General features: G+C 41.6%; 1 pseudogene; it reads left to right on the plus strand.

Moving 5' to 3' along the window:
* Positions 1-8,780: 8,780 nt before the first annotated feature.
* On the plus strand, positions 8,781-8,899 carry LOC126459491 (5S ribosomal RNA; annotated as a pseudogene).
* The last annotated feature ends 10,040 nt before the right edge of the window (positions 8,900-18,939 follow it).

The raw sequence follows: 18,939 nt of genomic DNA on the forward strand, positions 1-18,939 counted from the left end.
CATTACTGACACAAGGTCCTTAAAACCACGAGTGATGGAACGAGACAGATTAAGATTCGTGGGTATACCTGATAAGGAAGAGCATCCTAGCATGTTATGCTTCTCATAGTGCCGCATGTGGCGTATTTCGTGAACATTTCGTGTATCTGCACCATTTCCAACATGTGTAACGTCTTCCGTCTGTCGATCACCAACCACAGAAATACTTTCGTTCGTTGCTTTGTTGAACATACAACCAGTCAGCCGTTTTTAGCTTCAGTCTTGCATACAGATAAAGCAAACATACGGACGAGTTGGAATAGCTATTTTCCCAACCTAAATACTCAAGGAACAATGCGGCCTACACACGACTAAAAGTTCCAAATTAATCTGAGAGAAAGTTGTAGGCCACTGGCAGATTCGTATGTTGTTCTAGAATGTCCTACAGGCGCTTTCTGCAAGGATGTTATGCAGTACACACTTCTAGACTTCGCTGCAAGATGTGTACCTGTGAATAGGAGGAAGCGTGTGATTTACATGGGACGATTCTAACATTCTTCGAGGGGCACTGAATGATATCTTCCAAGACAGATGGATGTATAGCAGAGGAGCACTCGCCCAGTTTGCGCGTCTTCTAGACGCAAGTGCTTTGGATTATTATCTGTGGGGCCACTTAAAACTGTTGGGTTATGCAACTGACGTTCCAAAGCAGAGATTCTTCAGTAACGTGTCTTGAAAATTTCTGAAACCATTTCACACTGTCCTGAGATGTTTCGAAGGATGCGTTATTTCATGATAATACGAGGGCCGTTCAGAAAGTAACCTCCGGTTGATTTAAAAAAATACACCAAGTTAAATAAAAATATTTTAATATATACATCTTACAACTACATCTTTGCACTATTTTTCTACATAGTCTCCATAGCGATTGAGGCACTTATCGTATCTCTTCACAAGCTTTGAAATTCCTTCTGCATAAAAATCACCCGCTTGTGCCTGGAGCCAGCCTGTGACCGCATCTTTGAGCTTTTCGTCGCCATCAAACCACTGTGACCCGAGCCATTTCTTCAAATGCATGAAGAGGTGATAATCACTTGGCGCTAGGTCTGGGCTGTAAGGTGGATGGTTGATAACGTCCCACTTGAAGGACTCAAGAAGGGCCGTTGTTCTGCGAGCAGAGTGAGGACAGGCGTTATCGTGCAAAAAAACGATACCGGAAGTCAGCATACCACAGTGTTTGTTCTGTATAGCCCGTCGTAACTTTTTTATTGTTTCACAGTACACGTCTTGATTAATGGTCGTACCACGTTCCATGAATTCAACCAACAACATCCCTTTGGCATCCCAAAACACCTTTGCCATCAGTTTTCTGGCAGAAAAATCTTGCGAGGCTTTTCTTGGTTTGGTAGGCGAATTTGAATGTGCCCACATCTTTGATTGTTCTTTTGTCTCAGGGTTCACGTACTTAATCCAGGTTTCGTCACTGGTCACGATTCTGTTTAACAATGGTTCTCCTTCGTCCTCATAATGTGACAGAAAGTCTAATGCAGAGGCCATTCTTTGAGTTTTGTGGTGGTCGGTAAGAATTTTGGGCACCCATCGTGCACAGAACTTATGGTAACCCAATCTTGCTGTCACTATCTCGTACAAGAGAGTCTTAGAAATCTGTGGCAAACCAGTAGACAACTCCGACATTGAGAAACGTCGATTTTCACGAACTTTTGCATCAACTGTCTGAACGAGTTCATCAGTCACCAATGATGGTCTACCACTCCTCTCTTCATCATGAACGTTTTCTCGTCCACTTTTAAATAAACGTACCCATTCACGGACAACTCCTTCACTCATAACTCTTGGTCTGTACACGGCACAAAGCTCATGATGAATAGCTGCTGCAGAATATCCTTTGGCTGTAAAAAACCTTATGACAGCCCGCACTTCACATTTGGCGGGGTTTTCTATTGAAGCACACATTTCAAACTGCCACAAAAACTAAACTAGCGCAGGTATGACGTTCACTCGACCACGGCTTGATGCCGACAGACCTGTTGAGTGCGTGAACGCACAGATGGCGTCGCTACTCCCCCCACAACCCGCACTGTGACCAATCGGAGGTTACTTTCTGAACCGCCCTCGTATTATGTAAACTGAAGGTGGAGGAAGGGGGGCGGGGAGGAGGGAAAGAAAGGGAAGGAGCTAATGATATCAGCTGCCTCGAGACTTCACGTGGAATCAGGGGTGACAAGTGAAAATGTGTGCTAGACTGGGACTGCAGGTAGTGAGGCGCTAGGCGAAAATGTGAGTCGACCGGGGAGCGTGCTGAGATAGTCCGCGAATTTGCTATAGCACTGTGTCTGGATGGAGCAATGTTTGACACAACTGCCTAGCACGCAGGAGATCGTGGGTTCGATTACTGCTCAGGCACTGATTTTCACTCGTCACCTCATTCCGCTTAGAGTCCGGATGCAACTGATATCCTCAGTTCCTCTCCTTTCCTTCAGGCTCGCCCTCCTGTACCTTCAATTTAAATAATATGTATCACAGCTGCGGAATCTGCGTGGTTTCCGTTCTTTCGGACATGTTCGAAAGAACAGACATAACATTCACATCATTATAATATTACTAAGACTAGTAACAGGTCACATAGGTAAAGCGTAATCAATCTGTAAAGTAGATAGCTTAAAAATAGTGCAGCCGTACTAAAGTATTGCTCAAGTAAGTAGTATCTGTGCGAAATAGGACAAACGAGAGATATTGAACGCAGAGGAAGAAGCACAGTACGACTGGTCACAGTTTTGTTTGATCCACAAGAGTTCGTCACGGAAATGAGAAACTTGAACTGGCAGACGTTTGAAGATTGCAACCATCGCTCGAAAGCCTACTTACGTGGTTTTAAGAATCAGTTCAATCTAGGAATGTATGGCAATCCCATGCGTATCCCTTCCATTGGGCCAGTAGAAACAGGATTAGACTAATTACAACACACGTAGAAGCATTTAAACAGTCGTGCTTCCTGCGCTCCCCGCGAGAGTGGAACGGAAAGAAACTTTAATTTTTCCGTAGCTCCGAAATATAATAACGTATGTGGCGTTAAACGATTTAAATACTGTGAAGTTGTGTATGATGAATATTAAAAGACAAAACTTACACAGGCGATGGCACCAAAGAGCAGCCACTGGAACAGCATTGTGAGACAACCGTTGTTCGTTTCGTAGTTTTAATCTCTCCGAACTAATTAAACGCACTGGTTTCAGTGATTAAAATGAACGCTTCTCACGTTCTTATGACGAGAATTTTAAAGAAGTAAGACGGAAGCAACCACTGCAAAATATCTGGTCCCGATAAAAATCGGTCACCAGTGACAGAGAACGGTAAACAGTAATATCGATGCAAAGACTCGAAAATAATTAATGTCTCATGTGACGGTGTGTGAGCAATGCGTCACACGATAGCTATGATACACCTCTCTTTGTGGGGTAAGTAAACTATGGCTACAACGGGCGGTTTGCTGTGACGCACGTTACGAGTGGCAAATGACAATCGTGAGCGCTGCCACGTGGCAATGTAATAACACAAAAGCACAAAGAGATTATGAGTTTCGGAGAGATTGTTATCATTGGAAAATCAGTAGTAAGGCGACTTGCGTGCAACATTGACATTATTCAGCCACTCGACATTACAATTCGAACGTTTTTTAAAGCAGAAATACGTTAAGCTGTCCGTCACAAAAGTGTCAGCACCTGGAGGAGCATCTTTAAAACCAGGAAGGTAAGATGAAACTGATAATGACAGACAGTTAACTGGAGTGACTTAGAAATTAGTGAAGTGACATTGTGAATACCGTGTTTTCGTTTCTCCCAGCCGAAAAGTCTCTTGAAATGAAATAGAGAGTGGAGCACAGTCCTGGTGAGGTATTAGTCCAGTACAAAAATTCAATTCCGATCTAGTGACATATGCTGCAGTGTTGCCACGCACCTATGCATGGGCAGCTGTCCTTGTAGATATTTGTTATCCACTGGCAATTTTTATCTGTACAACTGCTCAAGACAAGTTAAAATTTTACAAACTGTAATTCATTCAGAATAATTTTTCTGTTCAGTTTTGTTCGTATTTATTAGTTTTTCCGGCATATTCTAGCAAAAACTAACTACTTTGTGGGATGAGTGTGTGATATACTAACGTCTTTTAAAAGCAGTATACGAGGTATGTTCAAAAAGTTACGAAACATTCGTAATTTCGCGCCAATGGTGTGTCAGAGCGAAATGCACTTAGCATCCCTGTACACGCCTGTGTTTATTGCATAACTGCCGGAAGTCACGTTGTCGTGTGTTTATTAGTTATTGTTCAGTGCTAATTGAGTAGAAGGTTGTGTTACACAGTTTGCGAATTTCGAGTTGGCCGAGTTAGAGGAGCAACGCGTCTGCATTAAATTTTGCGTGAAACTCAAGAAAACCTTTACAGAGACACACCGCATGACGCAGAAAGCCTACGGTGATGAGTGCTTAAGGCGTACTCGAGGTTACGAATGGTTCACACAATTTGGAAATAGCCAGACGGAAGTTAAAGATGACCCTCGTTCAGGACGCCCTTCAATGTCTACCGACGACGCTCAGGTCAGGAACGCCAAAGAAATTTTGTGTGTCAATCAAAGACTGACTGTCCGAGAGATTGCAGAAGAATGTAACATTTCAGTTGGATAATGTTAAGAAATACCGACACAGCATCTTGGAATGTATCGTGTTGTCGCCAAGTTCGTCCCACGGCTCAGGAGTCAAGACCAGAAGGATCTCCACCTCGCAATCTGTGAAGAGCTTTTGGATCTCGTAAATGAGAACGGGATGTTCCTTTAGAGAATTATATGGCCCCTATTTTTATTTCCAAAGCTGAAAATCCCATTGAAAGGACGAAGATTTGCAACGATAGATGTGATGAAAGAAAATTCGCAGACGGCGCTCTACGCGATCCGGCAAGATGGGTACCAAGACTGCTTCCGGAAGTGGAAACGGCGTTAGGAGCGATGTATCAATTTTGGGGAAGAGTATTTCGAAGGAGACCATACACAATATGTAAAAGGTAATCTTAGAAAAATTTTATGGACGAAGTTTCGGAATTTTTTGAAGAGACCACGTATGTACCCATTTTTCTTTTCGAATTATTGGGGTTCTAGTTATCAATGGTGGCGGTGTATCATTTCAAAGACAGTCCACACTGTTGCCAGTTTTTCTCCTCCCGTCCACCGCCTCCCTATGACATCAGGCGCTGTCCCCAGATTTCCCCTCCTCCAACCCTCTGACGTTGGCCAATTGCCCTATGTATAAAATAGCACGAAGTTCAAAATTTGTTGGGAAATTCAAACAATGATGGAATATTCTGTATTCCTATTTTGTGTGTGTGTGGGGGGGGGGGGATGAGGACAGCCCGATTTGTCCTCCCCCTCCCTCACATCTGTGGGCCAATTATGTGGCTTAGAAAATGGCAGGAAGACAAAACAGTTGGATGGGACAATGTCCTTTTTGTTGGGTATTAAGCTCATTAAATACAGTATCATAACTCAAAAAAAGTGACGTTATTCAGGAGGAGAATTTTAAATTTTTAAAGGACTACAGTTTCAAGACCAAAAAATTTAAAGGCATTAAATTTGACTATTCGACAAAATAAGTCACTTCAATAATTATGAGAGAGTCAAACTTATTTTATTTGTAACAAAACTATATTATGAGACCCAAAGTGCCCCAGATGCACACTTATGTAATAGTTACTAGAAACATTATGCTCGAAGCACCACACAAATCAAAATCCGACATTTTAGTCACGAACTTGGATCATATTAGTTGTAGTTACGTCACTGGTGTCCATGACTCCCTACGCACTGAAATAGTCCCATCACGTGCAACAAAATCTAGGCGTCAGCTGTGGACTGTCATCAGTAATCTGAAGATAATTTCATTGCTTATTAACACCCATCACTGAGTGTGTGAAGGTATGTAGTAGTGTGTGTAACCCTTCGGGACGAAATTCTCTGGCAATAAATCCTGAACGTCTTCTTTCTTCTTAGAACCTAAGCTTGAATAGAAAGAAAGGTTGATTTCAGAGCCACTTCTTCCATTATCTTTCTTTTCTTAGTTACGGTTAATTCTTGCGCATCTCTGCTCTGCTGTAGAAGTGATTAAAAACTAGCAAACCCGGCAATGCTTCGCAATTGCTGTATATGTAAGGGAACTGCATGAACATCCTAAATACCGTGTCCCTCTCTCCCTCTCTCTCTCTCCCTCTCTCTCTCTTCTCTCTCTCTCTCTCTCTCTCTCTCTCTCTCTCTCTCTTCTCCATGCATCTTCTCCTTCCCCCATCTCTATGTGCATAATCTCCTCCCCTTCTCTGTCCATCTGCTCTTCCTCTTCACCCCTCTCCCCCTCTCTATGCCCATTTCCGTGTAAATGTTCGTTAGAGTATCATTTAAATATTTTTAATAAATCGGCCGAAGCATTTCGAGATTTATGGTAACCAGGCTTATTCTTTATACGTTACATGTATACGTATATATTATGTATATTACAAAACTATATAGCATTTGTCCGTCCAGATGTCCGTTAGGCCTCACGGGATTAGCCGAACGGTCTTGGGCGCTGCAGTCATGGACTGTGCGGCTGGTCTCGGCGGAGGTTGAGTCCTCGCTCGGGCATGGGTGTGTGTGTGTTAGTCCTTAGGTTAATTTAGCTTAAGTAGTGTGTAAGCTTAGGGACTGATGACCTTAGCAGTTAAGTCCCATAAGATTTCACAAACGTTCGTTCGTTCGAACGTCCGTTAGACTGTCGTGTAAAAACTTGTAGTAAATCAGTGACCATCTTTTCCTGAATTTTTTTTATGAAAACATGTCACAGCAGAGTTATCAAACTGAACGCAATTCTTTTTTTTATTTTCTTTTTCGTACCAAAAATACAATTACCATCCACAATTGCCACACAGAAAAAGATCATCCGAATCAATCGAGTCGTTCTCAGGCAATGATCTTTCACAACTAATTTTAATTTCCGACTTTTCTGGTGGATTTTCCAAAAAAATTCTTTTATACAAGTCTTGTCCTGACGATAACGAACACAATAAAAAGTCAAATAACGGTTAAGTCGTCCTCAGGTGATGATCTTTCATACATGCGACAGTTGATTTTTATTTATATAGGTAAGGAATACTAAGAGTCACTAGTAATTTTGACATCTTTTACATCTGTCAGTTTCAAAGGTTTCAGATTAAGAGGACCGACCACTATGTATTTTACATCATAGAAGTCCTCATGTCATAATTCGTGCACATGGAAAGGGTCGCCCTGTTTTTTTGCAGATCGTACAGCAGCTACAAACCCTTCAGAGGTATAAATTGGTCCATCTCTAAACTGCCGCTTCGTTTGTCGCTTAGTCAGAGAATGATCTGAATCTCTTTCATTCTGAGTGCACCCTTTTATAAGACATTTGTGGGAAATGGTTATTATTCCAAGAAAACTAACTGCATAAAAATTTATTCCTTGTTGGCCAGCAAAATTATCAGAATAGATGACTTCTCCATCGGTTGTGTTAGCTTTCTATTTTAAATACATTAACACACATGAACATTACTGATTCACTCTACAATGACCATTTGACTCATCCCAAACAAAGCAATCACGCTCATTTGTCTTGAGGTCATAAATACTGAAGTTTAAGACATTTAGTTTGGATTTATAATTAAATGAGGAAACATCAGCCTTTGGCAACTGTACAGGGTGGTCAGAAACAGTTTGATACGTTGCGCCGTTTCGAAGTTAATTAACAATGAAGTTATCCAATCAAACCGTTGCGTGTGCAAGTTCAAGCGACCCGCCAGATTCAGTTAGGGTCAGCTGTTCTCAAAGTGTAGATGATAGCGGACGAGACAGCTCAGCCTTTGGCTCCGATTCGATCCTTAGTGCCATTCCATATTCAATTTTTGTATCGCTTTCTTGTTCGGTTTTAGGAAATCAAAAGAAGAACTCGTTTGGCGGCACCGTCTGACGTGGGGCGCCAGAATTCGCACACGCAATGGCCTTATTGGCTAACTTCAGTGCTAATTAACTCAGAAACGGTGTAACGTATCAAATTTGTTTCTTAACAATCATTACTCAGCATAACCTAATCTGTAACACTCGTACAAACGTTTCAGAAGGTTTCTCACCATTCTGTATAAAAGAAAGTTAGTACACCTGGAAAGACGACGTCGATTTTGATCCGATGACGGCATAGTACAAACTGCAGCCTCGTTTTCCTTCAAACACTGCTTTGTCCTATCTGGTTCCTTCGCTACTGCCTCTTTTGCTTCATTCAGCTTAATACCAACAAGGTATAGCTAAACCAGCATTTTACCACGAGAAGATGTCGTGGTCTGCAGAGATCGGGGAATAATGAAATCGTTCAGTGTAAAAAATAAATAGTCTTCGTCTGTTTCAGTACTGGTTCAACCAGTTCTAACAATAATAGCATAATTTAAAATAATCGAATGGTATTCCCTAAAAAGGATACGTTCTTTGTAACAAGAACGATATACTGGCATCTTGTACATAATTTTTGCATCAATGTACATCGTGATTTATGGGAATAAGGTCACAAGTTTATACAAGAACGAGTAAAATATCTATTTATCGGGGCAAGAACGTTGTATTTCAATTTAGAACACATACCGTTTGGGTGGATACCGTCTAAATAATGTTATGCATGTGAAATTCTATCACATAAAATAATTACTTATCTCACAACAAGGGTGTCACAGCTCCAAATATGTCACTCTTTAAAACCCACGCCAACAGCCTTGCTGCAGTGGCAACACCGGTTCCCTTCTGACCACCGAAGTTAAGCGCTGTCAGGCTTGGCTAGAACTTTGATGGGTGACTGTCAAGGTCTGCCGAGTGCTGTTGGCAAGTGGGGTGCATTCAGCACTTGTGAGACCAATTGAGTAGCTAGTTGACTGCGAACTAGCGGCTCTGGTCACGAAAATTGACGAGGACTGGGAGAACATTTTGCTGACCACATGTCCCTTCAAATGCACACCTAGTGAAGCATCTGACTGAGGATGACAAAGTGGTCGGTCAGTACTGTTTGGCCTTCTGGGCCTATTCAGATGGAGTTCAGTTCTTATTAATATCCATAGTAGTGTGTATTCCACACAGCTCCAACTATAATGGTATGGCATTTTGCACATACAAGGAACAAAGGTAGGAGGGCTAAGAGTGACACAGCTGCCTCCACGTCCATGTTGTTGAACTTCAGATTATGTCATTCTACCAGATAAAATTGCATGCCAGATTCGTTACACTGATTTACACCATTCAAACCAGACGGTTTTCAGTTATGACATAGTTGCATTTAATAAATGTTGTGAGTTCATCACCTGTCACCTCTTCAGTCTTGACATACGTCACCCGGCCTACTCCTGTAGGTCAATTGAGTGATGGCGGGAAGTTATCCCATTGGTGTGACCCCACCACCGGTCTCCCCCCCCCCCCCCTCCCGCACTCATCCAAGGATGGTAGTCATCATAAGAACGTCAGCCGACGAACGTTATGAAGCATCATCAGAGATCAGCCACGGCCCCCAGACAGAATAAAAAAATAAGAAGACTGTCACACTTGAGTGCAAGTGTTAATACACTCCCCTCTCTCATTATTCATTGCGTATGTTTGTAATTTCGCGAGTACTTGCCATTATTCTTATTTTCAACATTGAAACAACACTGTATGTGGTATTAAATGATACAATGAAGCAGGACATACATGTGTTTGTTGCACCGTCGCTCGCTGATCCGCAGCAGTGTGCAGATGGATCACTGATTTCTAGGATCATCCATTCGAGTTTCTCGCGTCTGCTCCATCGCAGCAGCATGTCACTGCAGGCCTCCCTGATATATGGGCGGAAGAGTCGCAACCACTCGAGTTTTCACTACCTCCTGAAGTCAATGAGTGCTAATTGGTGCTAAGGAACTCCTGTTCACCACTACATATAATTTGTCTGCCTGTGAATCCAAACGTGTAACGATAGGTACACCAGTATATACTGAGTGTCATGTTGCAATGAAAATCAAGAATGTTAAACACGTTGTTAAAGTTCGGCTTTCAGACATGAAGTGGGATGAGCTATGTCATGCAGTGCCACACATCAGTGTTCGTATGACGATGCAGTGTTACCTATCTCGTTCTCCTCCAGACATCTGCTTCTTCAGTGTGAAGTTGTCCATCATAGTTATGTACGGTGGTGCAGCACTCAAGTTAACGTCTAGAAACTCTCCCATTCATTTACGTCATTCAAGTGTTATGAACTTACATGGCCTAGAAGTGCATTATGGATTGTGTTAGACAGACTGAGTAGGTGGCAGCCATGTGTCAAAGCTGTATTCAATCACTTTGTAAGCTATCTGTGTGAGCGTAGCGTACAATTAGAGGGCTTAGAACAGTGCATAATTTCATACAACCATACTGTGCCCAAGTCAGCCACTATCAACCCGATAAGTATTAAATCCATAAAAGGATAATTTTCAGATGGAATACCTAGACATATTACTATCCCCTTAGTTTTGAATGTGATCCAGGACAAATCTAAGGCATTAAAAGAAACAGTTACTTGTGAAATATTGCAAAAATATTGTCTTTATTTCTTAACTTTTGTGGCTGACAGTGCGCGTGGTTTGTTCGGAAAGTAAGTACTGTTTTGGAAAAAAAATCATAAAACACTTTTCTCAAACCAAAATTTACTTTTCCAAGAAAGAGCATTTGTCAAACTGTTTTTCTACGTAACTGTCTCCATTGTTCAGACATTTGTAATAGCAGGAAACAAATCTTTCTACGCCCTCTTCATAGAAAGATGCCGCCAGTCAAGATAGCAATTGCTGAACACCGTTTTTTGCGTCTTTTCTGCTTGTTGAGTTTCTTCCCAGAGGTGAAACCGTAAGTGCTGTTCGATACTGTGTAACAATGAGAAAACTTAAGTGTGCAGTTCAAAACAAAAATTGTGGTATTCTCAGTCAAGGCATTGTATTGCTTCGTGACAACGCACATCCCCCATCTGCTGGTGTCACTCAAAACCTTATTCAGTAATTCTGTTGGGAGCAGTTCGATTGCCCGCCGTAAAGCTCTGATCTCGCGCCTTGTGGCTACCACTTGTTCTTGAACCTGAAGTGTGAATTTTAAGGAAGATGCTTTGACAGCGATGACGACACAGAAAACGGTGTTAAGCAGTGGTTGTCCTCACTGGTGGCATATTCTTATGAAGAAGGCTTAGAAAAGTTTCTTTCCTACTGTGGCAACTATGTAGAAAAGTTGTTTAAAAATGCTCTTTCTTATGAAAATTAATTTTGATGTGAAAAAAATTATGAGTTTTTTACAAAACGGTACTTATCTTCCATGCGTGCCTCATATGTAAATATACAAAAAAATAATATTTTCAGCAAAATTGTATTACTTTCCCTACACCATCCTGTCATTCAAATGTGAGTTAATCGGTTGATCAATAGGGTTTATTATGAAGCATCCGCTGAGAACAGCCTCAGCCTCTAAGGCAAAATAAAAGGAAACTGCACGGTCGAATGTATTACTAAGCAACGAAAGCTTAACTAAATTCCAAATCTTTTCGAAGGCAGATAACATACTATTAACATAAGTCTTGCATTACAACCAGACGTATCGGATGGTTATAATTAAAGTACATCTATTCACGGAGGTTCAATGTTGGTTATAATTATCGTAGGGCAGCGAAACTTGGCAGATTTGCTAATGCGTTAATGCGAAACCCGTTTACGCTTGCAGAAACCACAGTTCCAGTTGTGGCCACCAGGTGAAAATCGTATGCCGTACACTGTTCGTATGACGACAGAAGATCCACGCAGTCACTTGACAAGCTATAAAGTGAGTGAACAGTATGGCTATCGCGAAGAGACCGTGCGCTGTTAGCGAAATGTTTTATGTGAACGGCAGCAACTTTAATGCTGCATTGGGAGAGTAATGGCGACTGAAAGGTCGAGGAGGGGCCCGATGTCATTAAAAGGTTTAAAGAAGATGATACTCAGATTCGAAAACACGGGTGAGTTTGGTGTGGCACCTGGAAGAGGATGGCGTCATATCCAGCTGGAAGTTATTGACAAGGATGCTGTTGCTGTAACTGACAATGCAGCACGTGCCCCGTGTAGTACCAACTACCACTGCACGGCCAATTTCACGGGAATTGTCCATTCCATGGTGAACAGTACGTTAAGTCTGCGGTGTATTTTACACTGGTACCTGTACAAGATCCAGACGGCGCAAACAGTGAAAGCTCATTATCCACAGCAACGGTCTAAATTTTCTCTTTGGTTTCCGGTGCGAATCGAAGTTGACGACATGCGGCCGGGCAATATTATCTGGAGTGATCAGGCGCATTTTTCGCTAATGGGCGCAGGGAATACACAGAACTGCCAAATTTGGGGTACTGTTAAACTGCGTGCTGTGCACGAAGATCCATTGCACTCGCCATATCGGACTTTGTGGTACGGATTCCCAAGCAGCTTTATTCGCAGTCTGTTCTTCTTTGGGGAGTATACACCCTGAGCGGCTGTCAGGTGTACCGTGACGTCTGCACGTCATGAAGACCTCTTTGTACGACATATGTTTCCTGCTGTGGAAGAGCGCAGATGTTTGGTAATTACTGTTTTCATGCAAGACTGGGCAGTACTGAAGGCTACCTCCAACGAACGTGTTACCTCGAGAGGTTTTCCAGATGCATGGCCTGCAAGATCAACTGATCTGAATCCATGTGACTTTTGGTTCTGGGGATATCTAAAAGAATGCGTTTACCAGGGAAACTCGTTGCTAAGATTCAACCGGAACTGCTGCGAGCAAATGTTATCACGCCGATTTACGGACACATCGTCTCGTCGATGTCTCCAGTGCACACACTGAACAAACTGTGTAAGTGGCGGTTAATAATGAACTCAACATTATGACTTTCTCGCTTGTTTGACCTTTTCTGCCCGTGTCTCGTTCCTAATCCATTACAGTGGAAACTTTTATCTACGTCTTTCTTGCATTCACAACACCAGATTTACACCTGGTGGCCAGAAATGGAACTAATTTTTTTCCAGTATAATTGGATTCCCCGTTGTTGTTGTTGTGGTCTTCGGTCCAGAGACTGGTTTGATGCAGCTCTCCATGCTACTCTATCCTGTGCAAGCTTCTCCATCTCCCAGTACCTACTGCAACCTACATACGAGGTGCATTCAAGTTCTAAGGCCTCCGACTTTTTTTTTTTTCTAATTAACTACTCACCCGAAATCGATGAAACTGGCGTTACTTCTCGACGTAATCGCCCTGCAGACGTATACATTTTTCACAACGCTGACGCCATGATTCCATGGCAGCGGCGAAGGCTTCTTTAGGAGTCTGTTTTGACCACTGGAAAATCGCTGAGGCAATAGCAGCACGGCTGGTGAATGTGTGGCCACGGAGAATGTCTTTCATTGTTGGAAAAAGCCAAAAGTCACTAGGAGCCAGGTCAGGTGAGTAGGGAGCAGGCCGCGGTGGTCTCGCAGTTCTAGGCGCGCAGTCCGGAACCGCGCGACTGCTACGGTCGCACGTTCGACTCCTGCCTCGGGCATGGATGTGTGTGATGTCCTTAGGTTAGTTAGGTTTAAGTAGTTCTAAGTTCTAGGGGACTGATGACCACAGATGTTAAGTCCCATAGTGCTCAGAGCCATTTGAACCATTTTTTGAGTAGGGAGCATGAGGAATCACTTCAAAGTTGTTATCACGAAGAAACTGTTGCCTAACGTTAGCTCGATGTGCGGATGCGTTGTCTTGGTGAAACAGCACACGCACAGCCCTTCCCAGACGTTTTTGTTGCAGTGCAGGAAGGAATTTGTTCTTGAAAACGTTTTCGTAGGATGCACCTGTTACCATAGTGCTCTTTGGAATGCAATGGGTAAGGATTACGCCATCGCTGTCCCAGAACATGGACACCATCATTTTTTCAGCACTGGCGATTACCCGGAATTTTTTTGGTGGCAGTGAATCTGTGTGCTTCCATTGAGCTGACTGGCGCTTTGTTTCTGGATTGAAAAATGGCATCCACGTCTCACCCATTGTCACAACCGACGAAAAGAAAGTCCCATTCATGCTGTCGTTGCGTGTCAACATTGCTTGGCAACATGCCACACGGGCAGCCATGTGGTCGTCCGTCAGAATTCGTGGCACCCACCTGGATGACACTTTTCGCATTTTCAGGTCGTCATGCAGGATTGTGTGCACAGAACCCACAGAAATGCCAACTCTAGAGGCGATCTGTTCAACAGTGATTCGGCGATCCCCCAAAACAATTCTCTCCACTTTCTCGATCATGTCGTCAGACCGACTTGTGTGAGCCCGAGGTTGTTTCGGCTTGTTGTCACACGATGTTCTGCCTTCATTAAACTGTCGCACCCACAAACGCACTTTTGACACATCCATAACTCCATCACCACATGTCTCCTTCAACTGTTGATGAATTTCAATTGCTTTCACACCACGCAAATTCAGAAAACGAATGATTGTACGCTGTTCAAGTAAGGAAAACGTCGCCATTTTAAGTATTTAAAACAGTTCTCATTCTCGCCGCTGACGGTAAAATTCCATCTGCCATACGGTGCTGCCATCTCTGGGACGTATTTGCAGTGAATGCGGCCTCATTTTAAAACAATGCGCATGTTTCTATCTCTTTCCAGTCCGGAGAAAAAAAATCGGAGGCCTTAGAACTTGAATGCACCTCGTACTTCTGAATCTGTTTAGTGTATTCATCTCTTGGTCTCCCTCTACGATTTTTACCCTCCACGCTGCCCCCCCAGTACTAAATTGGTGATCCCTTGATGCCTCAGAATATGTCCTACCAACCGATCCCTTCTTCTAGTCAAGTTATGCCACATATTTCTCTTCTCCCCAATTCTATTCAATACTTCCCCATTAGTTATGTGATCTACCCATCTAATCTTCAGCATTCTTCTGTAGCACCACATTTCGAAAGCTTCCATTCTCTTCTTGTTTAAACTATTTGTCGTCCACGTTTCACTTCCATACAAATACTTTCAGAAACGTCTTCCTGACACTTAAATCTATACTCTATGTAAACAAATTTCCGTTCTTCAGAAACGCTTTCCTTGCCATTGCCAGTCTACACTTTATATGCTCTCTACTTCGACCATCATCAGTTACTTTGCTCCCCAAATAGCAAATCTTATTTGCTACTTTAAGCATCTCATTTCATAATCTAATACCCGATTTAATTCGACTACATTCCATTATCCTCGTTTTGCTTTTGTTGATGTTCACCTTATATCCTCCTTTCAAGACACTGTCCATTCCGTTCAGCTCCTCTTCCAGATCCTTTGTTGTCCCTGACAGAATTACAATGTCATCGGCGAACCTCAAAGTTTTTATTTCTTCTCCGAGGATTTTAATTCCTACTCCGAATTTTTCTTTTGTTTCCCTTACTGCTTGCTCAATATACAGATTGAATAACATCGGGGATAGGCTACAACCCTGTCTCACTCCCTTCCCAACCACTGCTTCCCTTTCATGCCCCTCGACTCTCATAACTGCCATCTGTTTTTTGTACAAATTGTAAATAGTCTTTCGCTCCCTGTATTTTACCTCTGCCACCTTCAGAATTTGAAAGAGAATATTCCAATCAACATTGTCAAAAGCTTTCTCTAAGTCTACAAATACTAGAAATGTAGGTTTGTCTTTCCTTAAACTATTCTCTAAGATAAGTCTTACAGTCAGTATTACCTCACGTGTTCCAACATTTCTATGGAATCCAAACTGATCTTCCCCGAGGTCGGCTTCTACCAGTTTTTCCATTCATCTGTAAAGAATTCGTGCTAGTATTTTGCAGCCGTGGCTTATTAAACTGATAATTAGGTAATTTTCACGTCTGTCAACACCTGCATTCTTTGGGATTGGAATTATTATATTCTTCTTGAAGTCTGACGGTATTTCGCCTGTCTCATATCTCTTGTTCACCAGATGGTAGAGTTTTGTCAGGGCTGGCTCTTCGAAGCTATCAGTAGTTCTAATGGATTGTTGTTTACTCCCGGGGCCTTCCCCATTAAAGCATTAAAATATCTACCAACTTTTTTCGCTGCCGCACAATAATTACAGCCCTTTTTTGGACCTCTGGAAGCAATATCTGGTACGTGTAATTTACTGAGCACAAAACATATGAGCCTGGCAATATACAGTATAATGTAGCGTCTACACATAAACTCCACGGTATGTCAAGACGTAAACTGATGCTACGGGATAACTGCAGCGACCACGTAAGCTACTGTAGAAGTCAATAGTGGTGACATGAGTCAAAGGATTGGGGTTCTGTATCGTAATACAAATACAGTTTAGAAAATTCATTGGTAAAATGCAATCCTAACAAGTCGTGAACTGTCTATACTAACAAAACGTTCTAAAATATTGAAATGTAAGAATAAAAGTAGGTCAGGTACTGTGACGCCACACATGGCGTACTCTAAAACTATCATAAAGTGAAACAAGGAAAGGGCTTATGGAATATCAACTACAGCACAAACAAATTACAGTAAAATATAGCCTGCTGTAAGGTGGTTGTATAGTGTGGGTGCGGTGTCCTATATTATGCAATATACAATTATGTTCTTCCTGCACATCAAACACAAAAAATGAAATAATAAAAGTAAAAAAGAAGGGTTTGGTAGCCCTTGTACAGAAAGGTCGGTACGTACGTATATTTGACAAAAACTAGTAATCACCTTGAAGGAATCGTAAAATATACAAACGTACAGACATTAATGAACAAGTGCTACCATAATTCTTCTTTATTTTTTTTATTATTTTATATTTTAACGTCTGTATTTACGATCGTTTGCTGTTCCGTTTGTATTTGATGTATAGGAACAACATAGCGACGACTATGTTCTTTCTATTTCTGTAATGCCTCTCACACCTTATAAACCCATTACAGACTTTACTAATTGAATCCCCCCTTTATTTTACATGGTACAACTATCATTGAAGAATAAGTGTACGCTTATAGTAGCGACATCTGGCGAACTTGCAACACAAACATTTTGTGGCTGCCGTACAGCAGTTTGTTTTGAACAGTAGTGCTGTTGACAAGATGAATCTTGTGTGTACTATTATTTGTATATGTTTGACGATGCTGGCGCTGAGTTTGTGTTTAGCATTTGACGATGCCACTATAGCTCCAGTATATTAAGACATGTTTTTATAACACGGATACGCCTCATCGTATTTAAAACGCACAAATCCACATGTATATCAGTAATACTTTTCATCATGGTCTGTTTTATTGTTTTAACCCACAGACAATCTGCTAGTTGTATTTGTGTTTTTCCCATATTTTGCTGCAGATCAAAAGATAGACCGAAACCTATAGTTTGATGACATAAAAATTTGTGCCCATGGACGTGACGTAAGGGAAATTTATTCGATGTCCTTTTGTACAATACAGGACACCACACCCACACTATACACCCATCTTGTAGCACGCTATATTTTGTTGGAATTTGCTTATATTGTAGCTGATTTGCTGTAAGTCCTTTCCTTGTTCCACTGTGTGATATTTTCGGAGTGCGCCCTGTTTGGCGGCATAAAATTTGACGTACTTTTATTCTTATACTTTATAATGTTTTATTAGTATAGACTGCTCACGATTCGTTAGGATTGTGTTTTACCAATGAATTTTCTAAACTGTGTTTGTATTAAATTACAGAACCCCAACCCCTAGATGCACGCCACCACGAGTGCTCTCAGGACTAGTTTACAATGTCGCTGTAGGTACCCCTTAGTATCCGTTTAACTTTTAACATACAGTGATGTTCATTTGTGGACGCTATATTATATATTGCCAGGCTTGTATGTTTTGTGCCCTGAAACTGACACCCAAGTCTGGTTGTAATGCAAGGCTTGTGTACATGGTATCTTACCCACCTTCGAATAGATTGGGAGTTGTTAATCCTTCATTCCTATGTAGCGTGATATCAATTGCAGTTTGTTCTCCATGATTATTTGATAATGTACAAGCAGTCCGAAACTAGACATCAGTAAAAGATAAAACCTCGTACACAGCTTAAGACGCTTCCTGTTTCACTTATTATAATAACAAAAAAGTTGCAGACGTATTTCAGTACCAGCTCGCTGGAGTTACAGACATAAATTGATATTAGATGTTGACAGATTCCTCTTTCTCATAAATTTTTTTCTTGCTATTGCCTCTCTGCATTTTATGTTCTCACTATTCCAGCCATCATTAGTTATTTTTCTCACCAAATAACAAAAGTTATCTACTACTTTCACTGTATCACTCTCTAATTTTATTCCTTCAGAGTGTCCGGATTTAATTCGAATATATTTCATTAGTTTTATTTTTGTTGACTATCATCTTATGATCTCTAAGTCTCTATCCATTCCATTCAACACCTCTTCCAAGTCCGTTGCCGTCTCTGTGCTGTGATACACCGAAATTTACGAGACTTACTGCAATTAGATCGTTATATATCAACGCGATTTCACTTTGTATTCAAGTTTCTTTCAGGAATATATTATAGTTAATATCAATATAGTTTTTGCTTTTAGACGATTTAAGGTAATAGTCACAGAACATTGTTTCTTTGCTTGCTATAGTATCAACGGGTAACACTTGTTTCACACTTCTCGCATACGTGACATCATTTTGACTTCACGCACAGTATCGACGACAGCACAATCGGTTATCGACTTTGTGACATGGAGGAGTATGAATGTTATTGCTCTTCGTTTAATTAGACTGTGGTTTCAATCGCAGCAATTTAAGCTGTACTCTTAGGTTCCTGCCTAACCACACACTCGGGAGTAGCCACAGATTTGGAAAAAAAGAGCCAAAATTTTATGAAGAGAAAGAATACGAATTTTATTGCAACATATAAAACTGCACTCTT

Source organism: Schistocerca serialis, chromosome 2 (assembly GCF_023864345.2).
Source record: "Schistocerca serialis cubense isolate TAMUIC-IGC-003099 chromosome 2, iqSchSeri2.2, whole genome shotgun sequence".
Taxonomy (NCBI): Eukaryota; Metazoa; Arthropoda; class Insecta; order Orthoptera; family Acrididae; genus Schistocerca; species Schistocerca serialis.